The sequence below is a fragment of the Harpia harpyja genome, chromosome 2 (assembly GCF_026419915.1).
Source record: "Harpia harpyja isolate bHarHar1 chromosome 2, bHarHar1 primary haplotype, whole genome shotgun sequence".
Classification (NCBI taxonomy): domain Eukaryota; kingdom Metazoa; phylum Chordata; class Aves; order Accipitriformes; family Accipitridae; genus Harpia; species Harpia harpyja.
In genome coordinates, this window is record NC_068941.1 from 11,347,050 (window position 1) to 11,363,665 (window position 16,616).

The window sequence follows — 16,616 nt, forward strand, 5'->3', positions numbered from 1 at the left end:
ACTAGTACTAATCCGTAGTGCTAAGGATCATGATAGCAATGCCTTTAATTAAATATAACATCATGGTTATGCCAAATGTAGTCCTTGAATTCTGACACAGTTATTTAAATTGAAAGATGCATAATCCCAGCATTCTTTCAATTGGTATTGTTGTAACCAGTAATAGATTGGAAAAGTTTGGGGTTTTGTTTTTTTTTTTTTTAAATATCTGAAGTGGTACATTTTAGGGGTTGGTACCTACAATGCAGCTTCCTTAATCCCTTCCAGATGGTTACTAATACATTAGCAGCTACTATCAGAAAAAAAAAAAAAAAATAGAAATTCTTACAATTTTTGTCACTAGCAGGGCTTTCGTCAGAAAAGCAGCTACGAAACGACGCATACTATGCAGTCCTGTTTCTAAGTGTCTCCTGCCTCTTCCTGGCACAAAGAATAGGAAGGAGGGGGTGGACAAAGGTGACGTTAGTTACCTTGGCGTTTCCAGTACTCCCCAGAAATTTAGTCATCCACAGATTGGTCCTGATGCTATTCTAAGCGCTGAAGGCACACAGCACACAACAGCTGAGATGAAATGGACTCAGCCAAACCACCTCCCTCCCTCCCTGACGCGCTCTCCCCCCAGCTGTGATACGACTGCGTACTGGCAGATGCAAAAAGGCCAACGCACTACAGCCCTTCACCTCTTACAGGTATATATCGGGAATTTAAGACAAGAGCCATGTACAAATACTCTTATCTTCTCCTCCCTGTTGCTGGTTTACTAACGCTGTTTATTGACCATAGCCATTCAACAGCAATGTGAACAAAATAGTCGCTTTTCTATCTCACAAAGAATTTATTCTTTTAGTTTTCTACAGAAAGCCTCTGTAAATCGTGGGCGCAGCAGTTCTCAGAGCTCTCCTTCAGGAGCTCTGGGAATGCTCCACAGGAACTGTGCCATGGATGAAGGGAAGTACATCGAGGTGTTTTGAATGAAATACGTCAAGCATGGTGACGTAGTATCTTCACACTAAATGCATTTTAGATAGCTTCTAACCATCTCTGCTCTGGGAAGCTGCCTTGTGCCATCATGTCAAATTATTTTGGCTATTCCTTCAAATTAGTATCAAGTGAAGGATCATGAAGGAACTGCACAGACGTTGCTGTCACCAGCGTTACGCAGAAGGCATGAGTTACCTCCAGTGAAAAATCAAGAGTTTTGCAAATGCGGTCCAATTCTTAATTTTGATTTCCATTTTCCACAGCATGGAAGAGAGTGCTCTGTTTTCTCGGGTACTTGTGAGAAAGCACCAAGCGGAGAGGCCGGAGGACGCCCACCGCCTGGCCCTGGGGGTTCAGAGGAGCGCTCGGTGCTCGCCCACCCCTTCTGCCCGGAGCCGCGGAGCGCACAGGCGCATGCGCGTGTGGCTGCTCACGGCTCCCTCGGCCGCTGTGACCGCCCCAGACACCCGCTGACGTCACCCGCCAGCACCGCACGCGTCAGAAGCGGCACTGAGGAACTCTGAGGTGAGCAGTTTTGGAGCGACCCGAGACAAGGGAAGTTCGGCCGCCCTGTTTGTGCCTGACGTGTGAGACTACCCCTAGGCTCTATATTGTGAAGTTGTAAAACCCGGAGTAATCGTATTCCAAATCTGGAAACCTCATTTATCAAGAAAAGGTGATTATTACTGTTTTTATTATACTCTTCCAGTCCATAATATAAAATAATTTTCTTCTCGCTTTTTTCCTAGATAGGACTCATTATATTTAAATGACTACCCTCTAACTTGCCAAACTTTAACGACTGTGAAGATGAATACTGTATTTTAGCTCATGGCGAATAAGCTCCTTGTGTCATTTGCAACCAGTTATTAAAAAGTTTAGCTTCCTTCCAAAAGTTTATTGTGATGATTGTAAAATTGGTTTTTCACCTAATAGTAAAATCACAGAGCAGTAAACAACACTCAACTGTTACTTTACATAATGTCAAAAAAACTACCATTAGGTGTCATTTATTTGTGCTTTGTTTCAGATGCTTGTGTTTGTAAATATGTTATTTACTATTTTTAATATGAATCCCTGACATTTCAGTAGAACATGCTGACAGACTAGTCATGTCTCTGGAAAATTAAACACTACACAAATCAAGTAAGTTTTACAGGAATATCATTTTATAAGTGTAAGCAATTTCTATAAATGTCAAAATAACTCATTTCATCATTCTGGGAACTAAATGTTTTCCATTTTAATTTTCTTTTTAAATTTATATTTTCGAGTTTTAAAGTATTATGTATGTTTTCCAGTAAAAGATGTTAAACTTTAAGAATTAAGATGTTTCAGTCAATAATAATCTATTATTTTGTCTTAGGCAGACTATATACTGTTAGTTTTTTGCTTCCTTTCAGAAAGAAACCAAACTCCCAGAGTCTGTCATGCTTTCACAGTCGCAATTATTGTATTTGCTTTAAAATTAGCCACCGTAATATGGGAGATATCTAAGGGGAAACAGGCTAGGAAGGAGTGGTTGAATGTTACAAACAGTCAGATAATCTTTAACACATGGCAGATTCTCATGCTGGCTTTACGCCTAATACTCCTGAGCATCTTACAGCTAAAATACAAAGTAGTCTGTGGTGTTGTTAGGCCTTAATACTTTTAAAGACACATTGAGTGTTAATGGGGTCCTCTGGATTTAAGGCTTTGTTGTTTATTATACCCAGACTGCCTGGGTTTTCTCTAATGACATTCTCCAGCAAGTCACCTAATTCCTGACCTGATGTTAAAGTCAGAAACCCCTGGATTGTCTCCGTCCACCTCCCTGCCTGGAGCAGCCTCAGTTCAGCAGCGCAGCCTGATTCATTTCACCCCCAGACTAGTTCTCACCCTGTGCTTTTTCAATTTGCAGAACAACGTTTGGCATCCAAAAGTGCCATGTTTTGTTGGGTTTGACTTTTTTTTTTTTTTTTAATACAAACAGTAATAACTTCTTACATATCTACAGCTGACTAATCTCACAGGTATCAAAGGGAGTTCATCTCAGAGCTGCACAGGGACAACGAGAGGGAAGATCCTGGGGTTACAGCAGCAGCCCCAAGAGAAGTCAGTTTAATTTCCTGCTGTACAGATGACTTTCTGTATCATGTTGAAGAGAGTCATTTAGGCTCAGATCTTCAAAGGTACTTCAGTACCTAACTCTTATTGAAACAGTAGGATTCAGATGCCTAAATACCTTTGAGAAATTGGACTATACTCTCTCAGATTCCCATACGAATTAAGGTCCCTAACAAGGAGTTTGGGTAGAACTGGGGAAACTAACTCCAGGAGCCCAATTCTCAAAACCTGCAAAAACCATTTAAGTTGGTATCTATGGATGCCTATACTCTTTCACTTAAGAATTTTTTCTTGAGCAGCAAATGTTTGCTTCCATCTGTGTTGAGAACTGTCTCCCTGTACTTAACGAAGGAAAACACTTGTGCTTATTTTCCAAAATGAGAAACATTTCTGCCATTTCAAAGTTCCTTAACAGACAGGAGTGAATTACATCAGAAACAGCAGTCATGGGCTACTTACATTCAATAATATATGTGAAGGAGGAAGCTGTAGAAATGCCCTAGTTCTTAAATGGTAACTCAGGTGCCAAATCCCTATGCCAGCATGTTGAAGATATATTCGATGGCTTCTTCAGCCTGAAAGAGTTCAAATCTACATCTCAGGAGAATACTACAGCTCCCCTGCAGTATGTGAAAGACAGGGTGAAGGGTATTTCTTTAGTTTCTAAATTTTAATTTTTAAAAAAACCCACATATTTTGCCACAGAGACAGAGCAAGATTCTGCATTGCATTGACTAGAGCATGTGGCATAAGAGACACTTTTGCATCTAATCTTGGCTCCAAAGACAATTTATGTATTTTACATCCAATATTTATTTAATAAAATATTCAAGTAGTCCTTCAAGGGTTTGTTTCTTGCAAAGGAGCAACTCCCAGCTTTTTTTTCTGACAAACAAATGTCTAAACTAATCATAGATGCTGATTAATGGAGCTTCCTCTCCCAGATACCTGCCATTCTTCTCCCTACTGGGGGTACGGCTTCTAATGAGTCAGGTTTGTTTGTCCAGAAGATTAATATGCAGCTCTCTCTGATTAACACTCTTACAAAATTCTCCAGATATTCTTTCTGGAACCTAACTCCTGATATGCTAACAAGACACGACATATGCCCACATGTTACATATGACACAGTGTATAGTGATATGCTTCTATCAGGTTCTTATTGTACTGATACTCCTAAAATCCTGCCCAGGTTAAAAGTAACTAGCACATCAAACAAACAGAAGAGCATTTTTTTGTTTGATTTGAACTTCTGATTTTTTTTTTTAACCTATACCAAACATCTGTGGTATCAAAAGTTATTCTTATTTAGAACATTTCCTTTAAGTACAAAAAATGGGTATGTGATTCACTTAAATCCTTCAGCCAACTAAGAATTTCTCTCAAGAATTAATTACAACCAATAGAGATGGAAGATATTCTTTACTCATTACTTATTTAATTTATCCAAGAATTTATATTGCAGTAGTTCCCATTTCCCTCTTTAGCCTGAATCATTTCACATTTTTCCTTAGTATTTCTATTTTAAGTACAGAAATGTCCCATTTCAAGTGAACGAACCTCGTTGTTCTGTAAGCTTTGATAAATGAGAACATTAGATACACCCAACAGCCTAATGAAATTCCACACCTTGGTTTGGATGCTATCAAATGTGCTGCAGATTGTTTATTTCCCAGAGTGTGATTACTTGGAGAAAAATCTCATCTTTGATAATGGTGCTAAACAATGTGTGGCTTCATTGATATTTAATAGATAACATACTTAAAACAACACTGTTGGAGTATATCTTTTGTACCCAACAGCTGTTCAGTTTAAAAAGACAGAAGTACAATACTGTATTGTATACTTGAATTACACATTTAGTTTAAGGGATAAGAATCCCAGTAGCAGATGGCATTCCAGGCTGTCTAACATAGCAGGGGAAAGAAAAAAAAAAAAAAACCAAAAAACAAAAAACAGGCCAATAGTCTGCCTTGATATTATAAATCAACAGACTGGTTACTGCCGAACACATGAAGATTAATACATCAAAATCTGTGGGTTATTTCTGACAAATGAAAGTAGAATACAATCTCACTGTGTGGACAATGTCATGACAAAACTGTGCTTGAGACTCTGAAATAAGTAAACAGAGAAGCCCTTGCTAATTGAAGATTCTCTAGTATTTCTTATTAAGTGCAATTAGTGATCTTGAACTGAATTCTGGGGGGAGAAACCTGGGGACAGATTCTCCGCTCCCAGGAAAGTCCAGGTGTTACAGTATGACAAGGTATGGGAATGATGATTCCCAGGCACATCATCCCACAGCTGAACTGAACTTCACAGCTCAACACGACACAGCTACAAAGGGGATCAGGGAACCATGAAAGTTGATATATCTAGTGTAATCGTATTTTATTCCAGAAGAGAGCCCCTCCCAGCCTGTTTTCAACCATACGACAGCCTCAGATTAGCTGAGGGATTTAAATCCCTAGTGGACAAATAAAGGCATATGGTATGAGAAATCTTCCTCAGAGCTAGAGGGATTAAACCAGTTTCCTCAGCTGAAACAAGTATACTCAAGAATTCAGGACTGGCAGTTACGCCTTTGTTTACTGTGAAAGAATTACTGTACTGCAAATTAGGACAGTGACTTCTAAACTGCTATACATAAGCCACTTGAAAAGCGAAGGTATCTCCAGCATGCTAACCACCAATGTGACCGATAGTTTGCACACACAAAATAAGAATTCACGCAAGAAGGGTACAAATGCACAACACACAAATTAAACGAATTATTTAGTGGAAAAGTCTGTCCAAAAGCTGAGCAAGTTACTCCATCCACAGCACTCCCTCAGTCCTCCCTAAGTAGGAAGTTCACGGGTAAGCTTTGCGGTTCCCTGTACATTATTTTTTCCCTATGCATGACTCTGCAGCCTTCATGCATGGGATTTTGATAAATAGGTCTCAATAAACCCTGCCTTAGCAACCAGGACATAGCTGTGAAGAATACAGCTCTCCAAGATTAAGAATTAGCCTTTCGTCACCAATTGTATAATAAGGCTGAAGAGTTCACAGTTAATTTGGACGTGGCAACAGCAAACATTGCTATCAACATATCAGAATGCGTAATAATCTCTTAGAGAGAATAGGTGACCAAAAAAAGATAGTAGAAACCCACATAAGAATAGGCGGAAGAAACAAACATTCATTGATTGCCAGAATCCCAGCCTCGCGCCTCACACAGCAGTCTGTTATTTTAAAGAGCATCTGTTTAAGTATCTATTAGCTTTCAGGACCATCCCCAGTCACTTTTTTGGAGATTTGGGTTATTTCTATAGACTGTTCAACACCGAAAAATTCCTTTGTTAGCTTGAAAATGCAGTGTATTACTACAGTTTCACTAGTGGCATAAAATTATCCTCTTTTCCTGTTTTGTTTGTTTTCAGTTGCATTTACCAAGTTCTCCTAAACCAATTCTTCACTGCCATTGCTGATTTCATTACAGTAATTGCAAGATAATTACATCTATAATTCACAAGTTGTAATTATAATATCATGGTATAAAATGACTATAAAATATAAAGGAATTTATAAACTTTTTAAATAAATAATAAAAAAAAAATAAAGTTTACATACTGGTATAAAGAGATGTGAAAGCCTAACTCTTCTTATTGAAAGCCAATGTGATCAGTGGATGATTTTTAAGTACTCAGTATTTAGATTTCATACCATTTCTATCTGCCCTGTGAAATATTTCTTGTCCTGGGTTTCTTTTTGCCTTTAAATAACCTTTTTTTTTTTGAGGGAAAAAAGTGAGAAAGTAAAGTGAAACAAAGGGTTTGTTTGATTTAACCAACAGGATGGGGTTTTTTTCTCGGTTTAAAAAAAAAAAAAAATCAGAGGAATAGGGAACAGAAGGTAGAGTGTACTGTATAACACCCCTACTATATAACACACCTCTATCTCTTGGGCTGCCCTCCAGAAAACATCTGCTTTGAATTCATTTGTCAAGGGAATAATGATCCAGTGAGGATTTTCTTTCGGTTTCCAAACTACAGATCACCTACAATCAAAAGTTAAATGATATTTTAACATTTTCAGTTGTTTCATCATTGTGTCTTTGTTTAAGGAAAGCAAATTTATCCTACTTTCATCTTTTCTAGAATTTGGGGTCTGCGACTAGAAAATCTGTGGTGAGGAAAATAATTTTGATATTGAAAAGCGGGAAGTTTTCACAGATTATGAAAATTATGAGTTCATATAGCTATTAGGTCTCACCCAGCAAAACACTTGTGTGTGATTTTTGAGTGTGTGACCAAGCTCCCCCACCTCAGCAATGGGACAGTTTATGTAGTGTTATGCTGTTATTTCAGGAGGCTATTTCAGCTAATGCCTAACCTAAAATCAAACCTTTGTTACTAAAGACTGCCAAAATATATGACATACAGTTACATATGGTAGACACATGTTGCATGCCAGTCAGGGTGACACTGGAGCTGAGTGTCACGTGCTGACCAAACCCATCACACCGTGTAGGACATGGCAGTGCAGAGGGGTCCAGGGCAGACACCACATCCATTTAGACAGCAAGCGTAATCTCTTCCAAGCTGCAGGTGGGCCAAGAGTTTACCACTTCCCTGCCCTGCAATGCACAGTACAGGACATCCAGCATCCACTTTGCAAGACAAGGTGGAACTCATACTACCAGAAGTGGTCCACACCATTTATCATAGCTATCAATATCGAATCTATCAATATTTCTGCATAGATTTTTCAAGAAAATAATAAAAACAATATACAGAAGTGGCCTGGAAGAATAAAATAGGCAGGATTTTCTTTTTGGTTACATATATATGTATATGTTCACCTGATTCAACTTTAAGCATACTGGTTTTTTCTAATTTGATTTATAAGCACTCCCATAGTGTTAAAGGCTCAAATATTTCACACAAGTGAAAATATATTTTTCATGAGTCTGTACTGTATTTTCTGCCTAGGAAAACAGTTGTCCTTTTGTTCGGAGAAAGGCAGTTTTGATCAAGGAAATGATAGATAAATAACCTTCATGAATGTAGTAGAAGGGTGTGTTTTTAAAAGAGTAATTAATTTATTTAGAACCCTGGAGACTTTTGCATCATATGTAGGTCTTCCTACACATTTCTGAAATCATTTTAGTCAATTTGCTGTTCAAGGTTAAGCCGTGCAATGCTCACTTACAAAATTACTTACACAGTAAACTGCAGCCCTGACAGCATCTGTGATAACTCAGTGACATGTAAAAAACCTATTTCCCAGGGGAGAGTTAGACATACATTTATCCTCACTATTATTAATGTATATTATTTGTACCATTCACAGGTATTCAGCAGAGATCTGTTAACTACCTACATTAATTTTCAATATTCTTAAACTGTACTGTTCAGTCCAGTATTATGGATGTCAGCATAACTTTCCATAATTTTTCAAGAGGATATCTCCTGTGAAATGTAGATTTAAACCTTTTTCGTTATCTTTATCACGATCCATCTAGCTGAATGGCTACCTATCCATTTTATCTGAATGACTCTGTCATTCAGAAAAGAACAAAACCAGAATCAAATAAGATGGGAAGGTACAATAGGTTCTTAACTGGAAAAAAGAAAAACATATATGCTGTTCTCCAATTTGTAATATCATAAGTTTTAAAGGCCAGCTGAGCACTGGTCTGCTGCAGCTTTGGAACGTCACAGAATTTGATATTTTTCAATACCTTTTTCAGGTATTTACGATAGCTGAAAGATTAACAGAAAAGGCTATCTTCACGCTTACTAATATATTGTATATATGCAATTTGTAGTGAAATACAGTTCAGAGCATCTAATACTTTTGTTTCTTCATTTCATAAGCACAAGCCAGAATATGTAAGAATTCCTTGCAACTACTGCATTCCTGTGACCATTATAACAACATGTGTGGTGCACAGATGTGGCTGATTCCTCAAATGCGTGTGAGCCGGGGCAGGTCCTTTGGGGAGATCACATCTCACTCCACAACGGGGGTGAAATAAAAACTATGCAGTTCGAGGAGTTGATTGAACTAGGGCTCCTCTGCTTTAACACAGAAATAACTGCTGGCAAAGTAGGTAAGACTGTTCTTCATGGAGATAGAGAAATTACTTTGTAATTAGACATGAGAACACACAGAAGCTATTTCGAGAGGAATCAAGGTTGAAAGCTTCCATCTGGAGTTTAATGGTGTACACATATTAGTGTACAGGAACCTTGTGAACATCCGCAATTCAAGTGTCCCCAAGCCCACAAAATTCAGAGATAGTGGTACATAAAAAATTACAGTAAGAAGTACACAACTAAGACTTCTGAACTTCAGCTTTTGATAAATAATATCAAAAAGCATCGGAGTAAATACGTAACTGAAATTTATTGTACTGGGCTATGTAAATTTCCTTCTCTGTTTTTCTGTATTATTTACAAGACATCATATTAAAGATAAATCATATGAAGTAATCTTTTATCTTAAATAATTGCTCTAGACTACCAAAATATATTAACTATACACCTTAAAACCCCAATGCTTTGATTAACAGTTGGAGAATATTGGATAAGAACATACATTGACAAAGCTCTTTTTTATCTTAATGATGTCATCATTATAATATCCAGTATTCATGTTTCAAAGTAATGTATACATTTTAAAGGACTGAAAAACTAACAGTTATGGTTTGTCTAGGAAATTTGTTTTACAGTGAGAAACTCAAGAAAAACTAATCTACTTCATTTATTAAAAAAGTGATTCTAAATATATATGAGAAAATATGTTTTTAATAAAGGAACTTCGATGCAGACACTGGTGCAATGTGACACTGCAGCGTCTAGCTACTGACAGTAGATATATTCAGACAAGAAATCAGGTGCAAATATTTAATAATAATGACATTGGAGCAAAGTTATCTATTGAAGCAGTCAATTCTCTGTTACATGAAGTCTTTAAAAAAAGATTAGATATCTTGTTAAACAATATCCTCTAGCTCAACCAGAAGTTGTGGGCTTAATTTGAAATCAGCTAATAAAGTTATATGTTTATCAGTTGTGCCGTGAGCCATGAAAATTATTGTATTGGTTTCTTTTGGTCTTAAAAGTTTAAGGAAAAAACCATGGATATGATACTGCTGAAACTTTTACAAAAAATAGGGAATTCATTTCCATTAGTCCCTGGCCACTTCTATTATGGCAGCTTTCAGTGTAAAAGTTTTACATTTCCTCATGTTTGCTTTAGGAGGAGTCATCCTTTACAATAGTCATTGAGTGCACATACAGATTTCTGTTGATTTCAGGGAATTACGGGCTGAAATCTGCTACATTGTTCATCCTGAGTGCTGTCTAACTACGTAAATCATTACAGCTGATCAATGGGATGAATTTCAAGGTAAGATACCAATCAACAGGAGCTGGAGTGGAAGAATAAAACCCCCTATGATAGCTTTTCTCAGCTTTCCCTTCAATGACTTTATTCCTCCTAAATATGCAGGCATTTACTAAAAGTGAAAAAGAACATGCTTTGAAATTTAAATTTTTCCACCAGTATCAAAATGCCTACATCCTGAAGTTTGAGAGACACATTAAAGTTTATATTTGCAATGTTGTTTGTAACCACTTTGTTACTAAAGAGACAATTTATTTCTATAATTAATCAGTTGAAATATCCCCAAGGATTCCCCCCCCCCCGAAAGACACCTTTTGTTGTTTAGAAGTAATGAAAACATTTCATCAAGGCTTTCTGGTGTGATTGATAGTCTTTGCTGAATTTTGTTGAAGGCTTTTTGTCTGAGTGGTGCCTTGAGCTCTTTATTCACTTTCATGGGATCTGGAACATTGCTTTAATTCTCTACTAGTAACAGGTGTTTCCTCTATAGGAAACCATTAGCTCCACATTTTTAAACAATGCAAATCTGATTTTGATTTCAGGCTTAAAAGTTTTTGGTTTTCTTTTTTAAGATAGATCAAACCTTTAATAATTCACAAATAAACTTCATATCCTCAGACAGATGACTAATGGAACACTGAAGGCTTCATTCACTAAACAGGCATCTAAGGATATTCCTAAACCAATGAGCTTTCTCAGAGTAATCTGCATATTTTTGATGGTTTAGCTGTTCTCTGAAAGTGCAGGTGGAAAGAGGTCATTTTTTTTCTTTTGTGCATTCATTCCAAAAACAGCACTCGAACTAAAGGGGAACACAGACGAGCAGCTACTCTGGTTTCAGTAATCAATCTGAAAACATGGGAAGGAACTGAATAAAATAAGATTTTTTTTTTTTTTTTTACTACCTGGCTACCCTTTGAAGGTACTCACTTACAGGCTAATCTTAACCTAGAGGATACAGAACAAAAAAAAAAGAAAAAGAAAAAGAAAGAAAATAGAAGGAATTGCTATGACTATGTGATGTTAAATCCAGCGCTGACTAGTTAGCAGTGATTCTAATACCCCTCTGAAGGGGTAGCTCTACCCCTTTGATAACTCGAAGAACATGTGGCTAGCAATCAAATCTATGGAGAGGAGGATTTAGCAAAAAAGCCACTTTTTGAAGGCAAAAAACCACATTGAATAGGCATTAGCAAAACTCTGCAGAGAAAGACTAACTGAAACACATATGGGAGCAAGAAATTTATAATAGACATATATTATATGTATGTATGTAAATACATGTGTGTATTCACACATATATGTATAGGTTACTGAAAACTAACAGAAAAAAGACTAGGATTAGTTATGCGAGAGTATGATTATTGTCATAACTATTGCACATGCTACTATTGATCGCATTAAGCAGAACACAGTTAATAAAGAAATTTGTTAGCTGTTGGTATTGCTAAGCATTTTGGATTAGCTTTGATTTTTTGCAACACACCGTCAAAGTACATCAAAGACTGATTTGGCCAGTGTAGCTTCCTCATTGACTCTGTGCTGGTGATGAGTATGCACTACCCAAATGCAGCTATTTAACTAATAGAGGAATTGAAATTCCCCATGGTAGTCATGGAGTCATGTGCAGATATTGCCATCAATTAGGACCTAAAGCTGGTTAAAAGGGACAAACACCATTTTAGATTGAAAATGCTTGCTGGATGAAGCACAAATAGCCATTTGAGCTAAGTATGTACAAATATATTTATTATAGAACTGACTGACTTGATTTCTTGAGACAAATGCTTTCTTTACTACATCAGAAGTAAGAAAATTTTGTAAAAAAAATAAATAAATAGAGAGGAACAGGTCTTTAATCAATCTTTAATATCTATTGCTTTGTAAAGCAATGAAAAGAAGGACCGAAAAGGTAAGAACAGAATTCTGAACACTCAATTTATACAAATGACACTTTTAAATCTAAACAGGTTTAAACAAACTAATTATTCCCAGAAGAGTGGTTACTCTCTCATGCGATGTTGATGTTAGATAAAAGCCTAATACCTTTCTTTCTGCTTGTTAATTTGCCTGTTTAAGACTGCTTGTTAAAATCATGTACTGTTTTCTGTATGATCTATGAACTTAATTATCAATTGTAACAGTAAGAATAGGTACCTACATGGAAAGGGATAGTTCTTATAGGCAATGCTTCAGAGCATTGAAGTTTTGGTTTTGCAGAGTGATAATTGGTTCTGGCAGCAGTGGCATCATTAGCTGATTTTTTTCTTCAGGTTTCATCAAAGATGCAAAATATGGTCAAATAATTATTCAGTTGCTATATAAGTGATGTTTATCTGAGATTTTACTCATACAATTAGAAAGAATGTAAATAGGTTGTCACTAAAACTGCACTAGCAGGCACCTGTGGGGAAAACAAATTATACACATAACCAATTTACCAAGACTTTGTATACAAACAAGTGTTATCTAAGCCCTTTACTGATTAAATTCTTTAACTAGAAATCATTTTATTTAGCTTTATACAAACTACTAATCTACTTTATTGGTTAAAAAAATTTTTGTAAAAATGTGAATCATCTTGAAAATTCCTATCAACTTTGTTCCAGCTATTTTGACAAATTTGGCAAAGACATTATATTTTGTATGTTTTTCTATGTGAGTAACTGCTTATCAAAACTTTTGCTCTGAAATTTGTTTTCACTTTCACCTCTCTTTCTGAAAAATTCTCTGTCCCTTCTTGTTAAAAGGAACAGACATAGGGACAAGGAGAAGAGGGTTTGCTGAAGTAGGGAAAATGTCAATGATATCAAAGCAGGCATTTAAATCTACTTTTCCCTATTTTCTGTTTTGAGAGACTCATTCCTATCACTTTTAATAATGCATTTTTCTGTCAGATCTAAGAGTACAGCAGCTTTTAGAGTGACCCTTGGACCTGAAACAGAACATGGTATTTTGCTGAAACTTCTCCCTAAAATTGGGCATATTGGAAAAAGAACCAGGACTAGCTCCAGAGGTGGGTGTCTAAGTTCTCCAAGTTGCAGGCAGAAACCCTCTGCTGACACCTTCTTCACCTCGTAGCCATGGCTGGGGTGTCCTGGACCCCTGACTGACTCCTGCCATCGGACATAAGCAGAGACACATCATCCTTAGCAGGTCTAAGCCCCGCAGCTCAGTGCTTCTCCTATCGCCGCTTCAACAGGCTTCCTGTCCTTCCCAAAAACATGCCACCCCACGGGCAACCCCAGGACATACCTGGGCAGGGATGGCTTCTGCAGCCTTCCAAAACAGGAGGAAGCTCCCACACCAGAACAAGGCCTACCTCCCTGCATGGCCCAGAGGGCTCCAGCCTGTGTCCCATTTTCCAGGGGGGTATCTTGCACGCCACACTGCGTGTTAGGCACCCTCAAGAAAAATAATTCATGTCTGAGCATGGGTAATGAAGTGCAAGCCTTGTGCCCACAGTTCTAAAATTTTTCCTTCGTCATTCTTCACCGGAAGCAGTCTAGAATTTAGGTGGCCCTTTCATAAGTGAGCATCATGACTGTATAATACAGAGATTCTATCCTTCTGTGAGCCAGATAATCCTGAGGCTGTATTTTAACCACTGAATAAGTAGAGAAGAGGGGATCTTCTCCTCCCTTTCCCAGTACAGAAGCTGTATTTAGTTTCTTTTCAAATTTTGTGCGATAACCAACTCTGAAAATGGCTAATGACTGAATCAAGCCTTTTGGCAAGGCTGGTTTACTTTAACAAATCTTATCAGGCTTAACCATGAGCTGAGTGCCAAGATACTTATCCATGTTAAGAAGGAGGCACTTTGTCGTATACACCGACAGAAATGAAGAGAACTTGGGGGGGAATCCCTTAAGATGTTTACAGGGTTATGACACCTACAAAGTCACTAGGGGCTGAATCAAGATTTTCATGGTCACTGTTTTGGACATAAGTATTTACATTCTGACCTTTGCTTTCCACTAAGTCTCATCATTGTTGCAAATGAGGCTATGAAGCTCTTTGGATGACATGTTACATGTGTGGACTTTCAGCAGTTGAAGGGTAGCTGTATCCAACCAACCCAATATCAGCTGGTTTTAATCTTCCTGTTTGCAGGGGGGTTGAGGATTTATTTTCTAAAGAACACACACAGCAGGACTTCACTGATGAAAGGGGAGCTTAAGGGTGGTTAGGTATCACCAAGAACATTTGATACTATTATTGGAACTATTCCAAAATCCATGGAACCTTCATCTTTGAACCAAGATTGAGGAGACTTTCAGGCCACAGGGAGTGGCCATATGAAAGATCAACTCTTCAGTCAAAGAAAGAAAACTTTATATAAAGAACTTTGTGGAAGACAAATTTAAACACACTTTGATCTTTTAAGTTATTTTCTCCATTATTTGAATTGTTTTTTCTCTATTTGCCTCTGTAATAGAAGATGCAAAGAAAATATTACTTAAATTATTCTTGTTGTCAAGGAATAAAAATAACTGAGTAGCTTAAGAATGATTACCTACATGCCTGACCAAGCTATTCAGACTCTGTTAATGTCTCTGTTGCAAAGTAATGTAATTACCTCCTTTCCCCTTGTTCTGCAACCCATTATTTCAGCCAAGTCTATTTGATTGGTTCTTGCTGCTGTTAAGATGGATAGGTTTAAGGTAAGCCTACACTGGAAGCCAGAGCACACTTGTGGCTGCGTAGGTAGAGTTAAGTCTTGCTTTAACATAGATACCAATACCAGGAAAGTCAGGGTGTTGCAGTCTATCCCAATATTTAGATACCAGGAGATAAGACAGGTTTGTTTGTGATGCATGGCACAGTTCAGCGCCTTAACTGGCTGGTTTAAAAGCCAGGTGGTGGACAGACAGTCCTCTGTCCACACGAAGTCCACATGAAAATCCACTAGCTTGCATTTTGTAAAATAAATCTCATTAACTATTTAAACTGTTTACACTATCAATGATTTTGGCTTGATTAGATTAAGGAGTGCTCTTCCATTGGCATGGCTGTTTACAGAGTCTGTTCAAGGATAACCACTTCTGTTTGCAGTACAAACTCACCCTGCTAAAAAAAGCTTCTGGTCTCAACAAAACTTAAACCTTGAGTAAAAAAAATTTCATTTCCATGAGGGAATAATCTCAAAATACATCCTCATTTTCTATATATAAAACCAATCTTCTTAAACTTTAATGCTATGTCAACACACATACATCCCTCAGTATGCGGCACTAATATAATTTTAATAAAAGTAATTGTTCCCCACTGCAATCTCATGGAAGTCAATGGAGCTACATAAGGGACAGACTTGGCTTCTTATGTCTTATCAAGCCAATGAGCTAGGCAAATTCTGATATGGCTAAAGGAACTTAATGCCCAATTAAGAGCTCAGAAAAAATTAGAAGAGTGAGTCATAATATAGCAGGTCTCTTCTGGCTGGTAACACCATCAGCCCTTTCACATCAGAGCTACCTGTGGGCAAATCTCATAAAGACATATGGTTGCATTGTAGTTCCTCTTCCTTCTGAATCCAACGCATCTGACGGTAGTTACATACACCAGCAGAAAAGTTAAATCTTATTACTCTTTCTGTGCATTTTATTTCTTTATAGTAGTGGAAAGGTGACAACAACCTAAAATATTTCTCAGACTACTTTAAAGAGAGTGAAGACTTCCTGAAGAACATCTAGCAGCAATTATGCAAATTTGTGCATATTTTTATAGCATTCATTCAATACAGAGTCACAGGATACTCCTTTTAAAGAGAAACCATAACAAGCAAAAGAAGGAAAAATATTTAGAAGATGCACCATCATGAAAGTGAGAATGCTTCCTCGTGAAGGTTTCCACAGATGTACAAAAACTCCAATGGGAAAGGATTCATAAAAAGTCAAGGAGAAAGAAGCATAAGATCAAACTTTCATCAGAAACATAGTTATGAAGTAATGCCACAGACACCTTTGAAAACAAGGAGGGCAGCATTAAATTGGATTAAAAAAATGAGTAACAAGTTTTGGATTATTAAGATGACCAGACATGAGGTAGACGACTGGCTAGCTGATACGTCTGGTGGAAGCACTGCAAACCACCAAAGCTCAGAGAGAAAACATTTGGTTAGATCA